Source organism: Monodelphis domestica, chromosome 3 (genome assembly GCF_027887165.1).
Source record: "Monodelphis domestica isolate mMonDom1 chromosome 3, mMonDom1.pri, whole genome shotgun sequence".
Classification (NCBI taxonomy): Eukaryota; Metazoa; Chordata; class Mammalia; order Didelphimorphia; family Didelphidae; genus Monodelphis; species Monodelphis domestica.
The window spans coordinates 144,323,177-144,333,169 of NC_077229.1; the positions used below are offsets into that span (position 1 = coordinate 144,323,177).

General features: G+C 38.0%; 1 long non-coding RNA gene across 2 annotated transcripts in view; it reads right to left on the reverse strand.

The window, feature by feature from the left end:
• LOC103093737 (uncharacterized) overlaps window positions 1–8,901 on the reverse strand; it is a 34,186-nt gene extending 25,285 nt beyond the window's left edge. Inside the window, exon 1 of one of the 2 annotated variants that reach the window (XR_465364.2) lies at window positions 6,366–8,901. This is a non-coding gene — a long non-coding RNA (uncharacterized LOC103093737). The remainder of the gene's footprint in view (window positions 1–6,365) is intronic. The other variant, XR_465365.2, reaches the window with a different exon arrangement.
• Window positions 8,902–9,993: the final 1,092 nt, after the last annotated feature.

The following is a 9,993-nucleotide window of genomic DNA, read 5'->3' on the forward strand; positions in this document are numbered from 1 at the left end:
TCCCTCGTCTGATTTTTTGTCATTCTCAGGGATATAGGGAGCCAGCATGATAGTCAAGATTTGTACTTGTTTGAGTACTTTGTAAAGAGTGTAGATACAAGGAAGTCCTACGACTTAACATAAGTCAAGCGTCGCAACCTCGAGTCTCACATTAGTATTTCATGTGTGTTCTTTTGGCACTATTCAGGTAAAGTCTATGCTCCTTGTTTTTATCCCATTTTCTGGAATCAGATTCAAACATTAATCATAGTCCTATAATATTTTATCAATAAATGGCAGGTTCCCATAGTTTAAAGCTTTTGTGTATATATTGATATTATAGCAAGAATATATATTAACTTCTATTACTGCAGGGAAAATATTAATATTAATTATGTGTACCTTCAGTACAAAAATGAGAAAAAATCAAATATTCTAATCAAAATGTAAAAAAGAAATAATAAAAAATCAATACTTCAATATGTTCTAAAAAAAAAAACAACAGCATCCACTTGTCTAAGGATTATTATCTCCAATGCATGCGATAGGTTTCAGTCAATCAGTCTCAGCAGAAGATGCTTTCTTCACATGTGAGCAGTGAATCCAAGAGTCCTTTTCTCCAATATTTATGGATGTTGGAGTAGTTAACAATATTTGGAATGGTCCTTCCCATGAAGGCTGAGTTGCTCCAGTACGCTTGAAATTCTTAATATAAACTTTATCTCCTGGATTTAGGTCATGCAGAGAAAAGTCTAGTGGTCCAGCTTGTACTGCAGCTCCGGATTCATGAAGTTCATGTAGTTTGTGCTGTAACTCCTGTAAATAGGAAGCAATAGTAATATCTCCCCCTAATAGTGAGGTATATGCCTGTATAGGCGGATTTCCAAAAAGCATCTCAAATGGTGAAATATGTAAGTCTCCTCTAGGCCTGCTTCTAAGATAAAATAGGGCCAGAGGGAGAATTTCAGGCCATTTTAAATGGGTCTCAGTGTATAATTTGCCAATCATAGTTTTAAGTTCTTTGTTCATCCTTTCTACTTGGCCTGAGCTCTGGGGATGATATGGAACATGAAATTTGGGAGTTATTCCCAAGCAAGAATATATCTGATTTAGAACAGAATCAGTAAAATGACTCCCCCTATTGGAATCAATATGTGCTGGCAGGCCAAAACGAGGAATAATTTCCTTTAAAAGTATCTTTGCAACAAAATCTGCAGTGGCTCGGGTCACAGGAAATGCTTCCGGCCATCTGGTTACTTGATCTACAATTACTAGACAAAATTTATAACGTCCAGCCTTTGGCATCGTTATGAAATCTATCTGTAGATGTTCAAAAAGTGTGTAATCCAGAGGACATCCACCAAAGGTTTTTCCACGAAATGCATGTTGGTTATATGCCTGGCAGGTAGAACAGGCTGAACACACTTTAGAGGCTATGGTAATTATACCAGGGGCTATCCATACTCTCTTAACAGAGTCCACGATGCCCTGGGTGCCAAAATGACCATTTTTATGAATAGATTGGCAAATTTGGTTGTAGAACCTTCTAGGGAGCAGGGGTTTTCCTTCAGATGACACCCACACTCCATTAATCAGTTTTGCTTTGAATTTTTGTTTCCATTTTTCCACTTCCTTTTAATTATAGGAAAGTGGTAAATTTAAATCATTAGTAGTTGTTAATGTCAAGAGTAATTCTGGCCCTTCTATGGCTGCTAGCTTTGCAGCGGCATCTGCTTGATCATTTCCTCTAGAGACAGGGTCAGTGCCACCTGTATGGGCAGAACAATGAACTACAGCTAGGGCTTCAGGAAGCTGGAGAGCAGAAAGAAGTTCATTAATAATTTCTGCATTAGCTATAGATTTTCCAGCTGATGTTAAGAATCTTCTCTGGAGCCATAACATTCCAACTGAGTGACAGATGCCAAAACCATATCTAGAATCCGTATAAATTGTTGCCCTTTTATCCTTGGCAATTATCCAAGCTTACTTCAGAGCTATGAGCTCTGCTCCTTGAGCGCTAATGTTAGAAGGTAGTGAAGCTGACCATTCAGTGGCAAATTCTGAGACTATGGCAGCTCCAGTGTAACGTATGCCATTCCTCATAAAAGAGGAACCATCAGTAAATAAAATCAGATCTGCATTGTCTAAGGGAGTGTCCAAGAGATTATCTTGAGGCTTTTCTGCCATGGACACTAATGTTTCACAATTGTGTAATGGTTCTCCTGAAGTTGGTACATCTGGAAGCAAGGTGGCAGGGTTAAGAGTAGTACAATGTTTTAAAGTAATGTTTTCACTATTTAATAAGGTTATTTCATACCTTGTAATTCTCTGATCTGAGAATGCCTGTGTTCTATGTTTTATCAATAATGCTTCTACCTCATGTGGGCACATTATTGTTAATGGACATCTCAATACTAAATCAACAGTTTTTGTTACTAGTAAGCTGTAGCAGCTACTCCTCTAAGACATGGTGTTGCTCCTGCTGCTACTGGGTCTAGTTGAGCAGAATAATAAGCAATTGGGGGCTGAGAAGATCCCAAAGTCTGAGTTAACATGCCAGAAGCTACTCCTCTTCACTCATGCACATACAAAGTAAATGGCTTGTTGTAATCTGGGATGCCTAGAGCAGGGGCAGACATGATAGCCTTTTTTAGATCTGATAGAGCTGATAAGTGTTCAGGCTCTAATTTGAGGGGTTCAGGAACTGAATCCTTTCTTAATGCTATAAGGGGTTTAGTAATTTCCCCATAGCAAGGAATCCATTGTCTGCAAAACCCTGTTGCTCCTAAAATTGCTCTCAACTGTTTCTTAGTAGTAGGAGGGCTTAAATTTTGAATATTCTCAATTTGTTTTGGAGAAATATAATGAGCACCCACAGACAGGATGAATCCCAAATATTCTACTTTAGGGAGACACCACTGAACTTTATCCTTTGAGATTTTATGTCCTCTTTTGTGCAATTCCAAAAGAAGGTGTTTGCTATCTTCTTGACATGTTTTTGCATCTGTTGAAGCCAAGAGTAGATCATCTACATATTTGATTAATTTACTATTTTTAAATGTTATATTGTCTGTGTCTTGGCTCAAAATTTGCTCAAATAAACTCGGACTTTCCACATAACCTTGTGGCATCCAACTCCATGAATATTGTCAGCCCTTCCAGGTAAAAGCAAAAATATGCCTGGAGTTCTCATATATAGGTATGAAAAAGAAAGTTGATCACAAGTCTACTACTGTAAAGTATGTAGCTGTGCTAGGAATAGAGAAAATAATAGAATTTATGTTAGAAACTACGGAGTGTCTCTTTATAACGTGATTATTCACTGCCCTCAGATCCTGTACGAATCTATAGAGGTGCTTGCCATCGGGCCCTCTTTTTGGTTTTTTAACTGGCAGAATGGGCGTGTTGTATTCAGATTTGCAAGGGATTATTATTCCCTGTTCTATTAATAAGTTAATAACTGGTGTAATACCCTCAATTGCCTCCTTTGAGAGGGGATACTAAGGGATAGAAGGAGGTGGGCTAGATTTAGTTTTTATTTGCACAGGAACAGCAGATTTAAGTAAGCCTACATCAGAAGAAGATGTGGCCCAAAGAGACTCTGGTATATCCTTAGGTATTTCAAAAGTGGAAGGCTCTTTTGCCTCCTGGTTTTTCGAGAGAAGTACAGGGAGTAAATTTAAAGATTCCTCTGGTACTTCCAATGATAAAGAACCATCTGGTGAACAAGTTATTGTGGCTCTGAGTTTGCATAGAAGGTCTCTCCCCAGTCAATTAAAGGGGAGTCAGGAATTAAAAGAAAGGAATGTTGTACCTCTAGGGATCCTACAGACATCATTCTAGGGGCAAGTTTTTCAACTCTTTGGGGTATTCCTGATACCTCCACTACACTTTGTGAATCAATGGAATAACAATTTAAATCTGGTACATTCTTCAATACAGACCTGGTAGCTCCAGGGTCTAATAGACAATCATAATAAGTGTTACCCACCTTTAATGTAACATGGGGTTCATTAGTATGGGGAGGACAGTGGATAGGGACAACGGGTAGTAGGACATCAGGGTCCAGAATATCAAAGGTTGTATCATCTGATTCCTGTGCCCCAGCCCCCCCCCCCCCCAGATGCCATACGCCATCATTGTGTTTGGGATATTCCTTGGGCACCCCCCTGAAGGGCACCTCGACTATTTTTTGGACGAGCTCCATTTCTTATATTTTGTTGTTGGGTGTTATCATTTTCTTCATTTGGAGCATTGTCATTATTTTCCCAGTTCCTATTTCTATAATTCTGGTTTCTAAAATTCTTATTTCTATGTTCATTATAGTTATTTCCATAATCATCATTATAATTTCTAGAATTTCTAAAATTCTGGTTTCTATGACCATTATCATCATTATAGTTGTTCTGGTTTCTATGACCATTATCATCATTTCTATAGTTGTTATTTCTAAAGCTATTATTAAACTCGTATTCCTTCCAATCATCTTAAGAAAGGTTCTACATTCCATCATTTTGTGGCCCTTCTTCTCACAGAAGTGGCAAGTTATTGATTTATTTGTGAATTCCCGCAAAGGGGCTATAGTCTCTCCCTTATTTTTCAATTGTCTCTTTAACATTTCAATTTCTTTCTTTAAATCTTCCACTTATGTATCATCTTCCTCAGGTCTTTTTACATAACCTTTATAAACATAGGTTGCTACTCTCCTTAGTTCATCGAGGTCCATAGAGTCCCAATTAGGACAGCTAGTTCTAAAGTAGTCTTTTACCACTGAACAACAATTATTAACAAATTGCCTACGTATTTGTCTAATGTCTCTTTCTCTGGATAAATCAAGGTTCATATATGTATTCCATATGTCAATAAGTCTGTCCATAAACTGGGAGGGTATTTCATCAATATGTTGTCAGGTTTTTTCAAATTTTGACTATTTTTCAGGTCTATCAGAGCAATCTCTCATGGCTGTCAATAATGCTTCTCTGGCCTGGTTTAGTTTTGTGTAATCTAGTTCAATATTGGGGTTCCAATGTGGATCTTCAGTTGGCCAATAATGTCCTCTTCTACCTCGGTTTTGATTAGCCAGAGAGACGACTTTATTTTTTTCTCTCTTTGTTAATAATTCTTCTAATATATTCTCAACATCCAACCAAGTGGGGTCAAAAGTTCTGAATATGTTCTCTAATTTTTTTATAATTAATATTGTTTCATCCTCAAATGATAGCATATCTTCCTTCAATTTTTTTAAATCCTCAGGGGTAAAAGGTGTATGATGTCTTACAGATACCAAGTTTCCATTTTTATTAAAAGTAGGTACTTCCCTTAAAGGAAATAAGGTATCTAAGTTATTTGGTACTCCTGTTTCTAGACTTCTTGCTCCATTTTCAATTGGGTAAGTCTGAGACATAGAAGAGTTGGGCACATTAAAAGGAAGGGTTTGTTGTAATCCCATAGGGCCAGAAAATTCAGAGGTAGGGTGTGAATTTAGGTTGGAATGTGAACTTAAAGTAGATTGTGTAGCATGAGAAGGAGGAGCCAAAGAAGAAGTGTGAAAGGATACAGAGGTGTTTGGATTGGAGGAATCAGTAAGGTGTGAAGTAGAAGGATTAAGATCAGAAGTATGGGTAGGATGTGAACTTAGAGTTGATGGTGTTGGGTCGGAAGTGTGGGTGGGGTGTGTACTCAGAGTGGGTTTATTAGAATTAGAGTTTTCTGAGGCCAAGGGGACAGGGGGAGAGGTAGGTTGGTTAGAAGCAGGGGGTTCTAAGGCCGAGTTGGCAGGAGGAGCTGTGTCCAGAGCAGGGTGGGACAGAGATTCTGATAATGTTCTTAACTCTCTGTTAATGCTTCTTATAAAAGTTACAATCTCTCCCTGACCTTCCTCTATAAGTTCCTGTCGAGTATTTAGTTCTTCAATTTGTTGAATATGAGAGGGAGCAATTGGTTGGTTTGACTGAGAAGTGAGTTCTTCAAGGAAATACAATATTAAAATTACAATAATCAAAAACTCAAGGGAAAGTAGTATGTCAATTAGATTTTGCCATAAGTTCCATGGGATGAGCCCTTTCAGAGAGACAAGGAATTCTGTATTCATAAGATTGGTCATGGGGCTAATGAGCCAGCTGCTAAGTAAGCTGCAGACCAATGTTTTTACTAAGAAAAGAACAAAACATTTACTGAAACTCCAGTTGTTAACTAAGTTCTGAACTGTCTGTGACTCCATATTTCTAAAGTAAAAACATGGGAAGCAGGACAAGGCCAAAAAGTTTTCCCAGGTTTTTCTAATCCTAATTTAGGCAATTGCTAGCCAGGATCATAGGGCCCTGTTGCTAAGATCTAAAACAGCTTAATTTAAGGAGAATCAAAAAGGTTTTTTTTTTTTTACTCACCCATTCTTGCAGCTGTAAATTTGAAGTCAAGTTAAAAAAGAAAACAAAACTGACTGATAGGCAAGTAATAAAGCAAAGAGATAAAGGAAAGAGATTTCACAGAAGTCTTTTGAGGGTTTCTCACCAACTTTGTGAGGTCACAATAACTGTTAGATTTTAAATGGTTGAGGTCTTAAACTGTAGTGATTAAAATGGTGGAAGATATAAATTGTGATAGATATAAGAGAGGGTGAGTAAATTTGACTGCAGAAAATATGTTTCACTACAGTGTCTTGGTTTTTAAATCAAATATAAGGTGGTCGCCAGGGAAATTTTCCCAATTATTCAAATACCCAAGTCAACTGGGTTTTATAGAGATTTTAATTAATACAAATGTGGAATTAAAGAAAAGAGAGAAAGAGAGAAAAAGGAAATAAGTATGAAGGGCCTTAAGCCAACATGGCCTAGACCTGAGTCTTAAGAGAGAGAGATCAGTCAGTCAGTCTTTTAACACTCACCACAAGGTCTGCCTAAGCAAGGATTCTAGTGACACTAGGCCAGCATCATCTCAGCTGCTTTCACCAGCTCCCTCCTCCATCTGAATGTTTCAGAATCAGTCCTTCCTCAATCTGAATGTTTCAAAATGAGTCCTCCTCAATCTGAATGTTTCAGAATGACCTCCAGCTCTTCTTTGAGCTCTTATTTTTAAGGGCAAAATCTCCTATGTCACCTCCCCTAAGTTCTTCCATCTACCAATCACTGTAGATGTTTTCCAAAAGACAGCCCATTTTGAATTCACAGCTGAGTAGATTAATCTCTTTAGTAAATCAGAAAAAAATGCTGCTGTGTCGACTAATTTCATTAAGAGAAAACCTCTGAGTGAGTTTTCACCTTTTAGGTCAAAGTAGTTTACAAGTTGCCCCACCTTTATGGCACCTAGCATCCCATTGTATCAATTCCAAAAGCAGGCATGGCTCAAAGAACTCCTTCCCTTTATAAGTATGTTTTTTAAGTACTTTCATTGTTTAGCAAGGAGTTTCTGCCCTAAGGCAGTCTTAAGTAGGGGTGGAGTAGGGATACTCCCATAGCAAAGGGAGAGTTCTCACTATCTGGTAAGGAATTATTTCAAGTATGGAATTGGAGGATTCCTCAATGTGGAGTAAAAATTTTTAACATTCATAAGTCTGTGAAATTTTAAGGTTTACAAAAATCAGGGGAACACTGCCTCTTCCCACATAGTTACCTTAAATTATGTATTTTGAGAGAGAAGGCAAACATATTTTTAAACAATAAATACTTATTAAGTGCCTACTATGTGCCAGGCACTGTGCTAAGCATTAAGGATACAAAATGAGGAATAAAGAAATAGTCCCTACATAGTGTAGGGGATAGATGCAGTCTTTAGAGTCAGGAAATCCTGAATTCCCTCTCATACATAGTAGTTATGTGAATATGATCAAGATATTTATACTTTCTCTGGCATTAAGAAATTCCCTATATTATAAGTTTTACCTATGCATCTATGGAGGAAAAAAATCTAAGAAGGAATTCCCTACAGTGATGAAATTATAGGTCTGGAATCTTCCCTCATGTTCCGCAAATTAATATATTTTACTTAGTAATGATGTTGCTACAGACAGCCAGGAATTATGCCTTATGCATTATATTCTAAGGATGTTTCTAGAACAGATACTCTATGCCTATAGTAACATAAGTAATGAGCTAACAGAAGCCGAATAAACTGTACTGGAGTTGCTCCCCTCACCCCACTCCATGTTTGGAAAAATGAGTACTTTCAAAATGGAAGGGCAACCTAAGTCAAAAGTGAGCAAAAGTTCATTGGGAGGAGGTGTTGGAGGATGGGGAATTGTGTTGCCTTATGGCAAACATTGAGTTCATGACAAATAGTGCTTATTGAAGTTATTCTTTGGCTGCCTTGAAGCACTTTTAGCTATAGAATTGGCTGGTGTCCAACGGAGTGTATTTATTCTTTCGCCCTCTGTATCTCAACTTGTTTTTCTCTTTTCTTCCTGCTGTGAAATGGTATATTTACTATGCATTGTTCAAAAGCTACCATATTAACTTGTGTTCTACTGCCTTTCCATAATAACCAAGCTCATATTTTCCATCTAGGCAAAAAACAATAGTAAAAAAAGGGTGATGAGGCTGTCAACAAAAATGGTTTTTCTTGTCATGTTCGTCCATTTTCTGCTGCCTCTGTCTTCTATCTCTCATAGCCCTTTTTTCAATTCTAGTCATCCCTGACACTACAACATATTATACCTCCTCCAACAATGAGTGGATTCTTTAGCTTCCAGATGCTACAAATGTTCCTATCTAATAGTTGCCCCCTATCAGACTCTCAGGAAAAAGCTATATTACAGGTCCTCCTGACATACAGCATGGGAAAGTGAATCAAGTAGTCATAACCTCAAGGGCTCAGAGTATACCCCACGAATGTGAAAGACAGAGCCTTATCAGGGTATAAACAGGATGTGCTGGTAAAATTTTAATAACAGGATCTCAACAAAAAAGTGTATGTGCCAAACACTCAAATTTTATCTGCATTAACATTTTCTCCATTACATTCTTAAATCTAGACAACTATCAGAAGGAAGGAAGGAAGGAAGGAAGGAAGGAAGGAAGGAAGGAAGGAAGGAAGGAAGGAAGGAAGGAAGGAAGGAAGGAAGGAAGGGAGGGAGGAAGGAAGGAAGGGAGGAAGGGAGGAAGGGAGGAAGGGAGGAAGGGAGGGAGGGAGGAAGGGAGGGAGGGAGGAAGGAAGGAAGGAAGGCAGGAAGGGAGGAAGGGAGGAAGGCAGGAAGGGAGGAAGGGAGGAAGGGAGGAAGGAAGGAAGGAAGGAAGGAAGGAAGGAAGGAAGGAAGGAAGGAAGGAAGGAAGGAAGGAAGGAAGGAAGGAAGGAAGGAAGGAAGGAAGGAAGGAAGGAAGGAAGGAAGGAAGGAAGGAAGGAAGGAATTGTTTAATTTTGAAGCAATAATGTTAGTGCTGAAAACTAACCTAATCCTTTTCACCAAAAATATACCAAGCCCCAATCAAATCCTATGCTAACCCCAGTCATATATCAAAGAATGATGGGGAAGCACAAAACTCTACAAGGTTCTCAAAGAGTAGATAATAAGCTATCCCCAAGTCATCTTATTAGGCTAATGAATATAGATAATATGGATTTATCAAATCTGAATAGCTTTGAGCCCCCAACTCTAATTCTTTCTTCCATGAAATGATATATTCTACATGTTCTGGTCATTTGGCATAATGCTTAGTGTCTCTATGAACAGACTATAATGGCATAAACTCCCTATAGCAGACTTACCATTATCCAGTGTTCTATTCTTTTTCATAGAATCAATAAAGGAATAAATAGCACACAATTCAATCCCTATCACACAGTCTATAAATCTATAGCTATTTCTACACCCAGAATATTTGCAGATAATATAGAACATGTCCCAAAAGTTTTAGTGACATTTTAAGTTATAGATATAAATTGGCATTATAACTTTGAGAACACCTTAAATGAATGGATACTGCATATTCAGGTTCCTGTAGGATTCTTCATTTGATGTCCTATCACTGACAGAGAACTTGTTGCGTTTCATCATGCCTAGCTCCTCATCTATGGAAAAAAGGA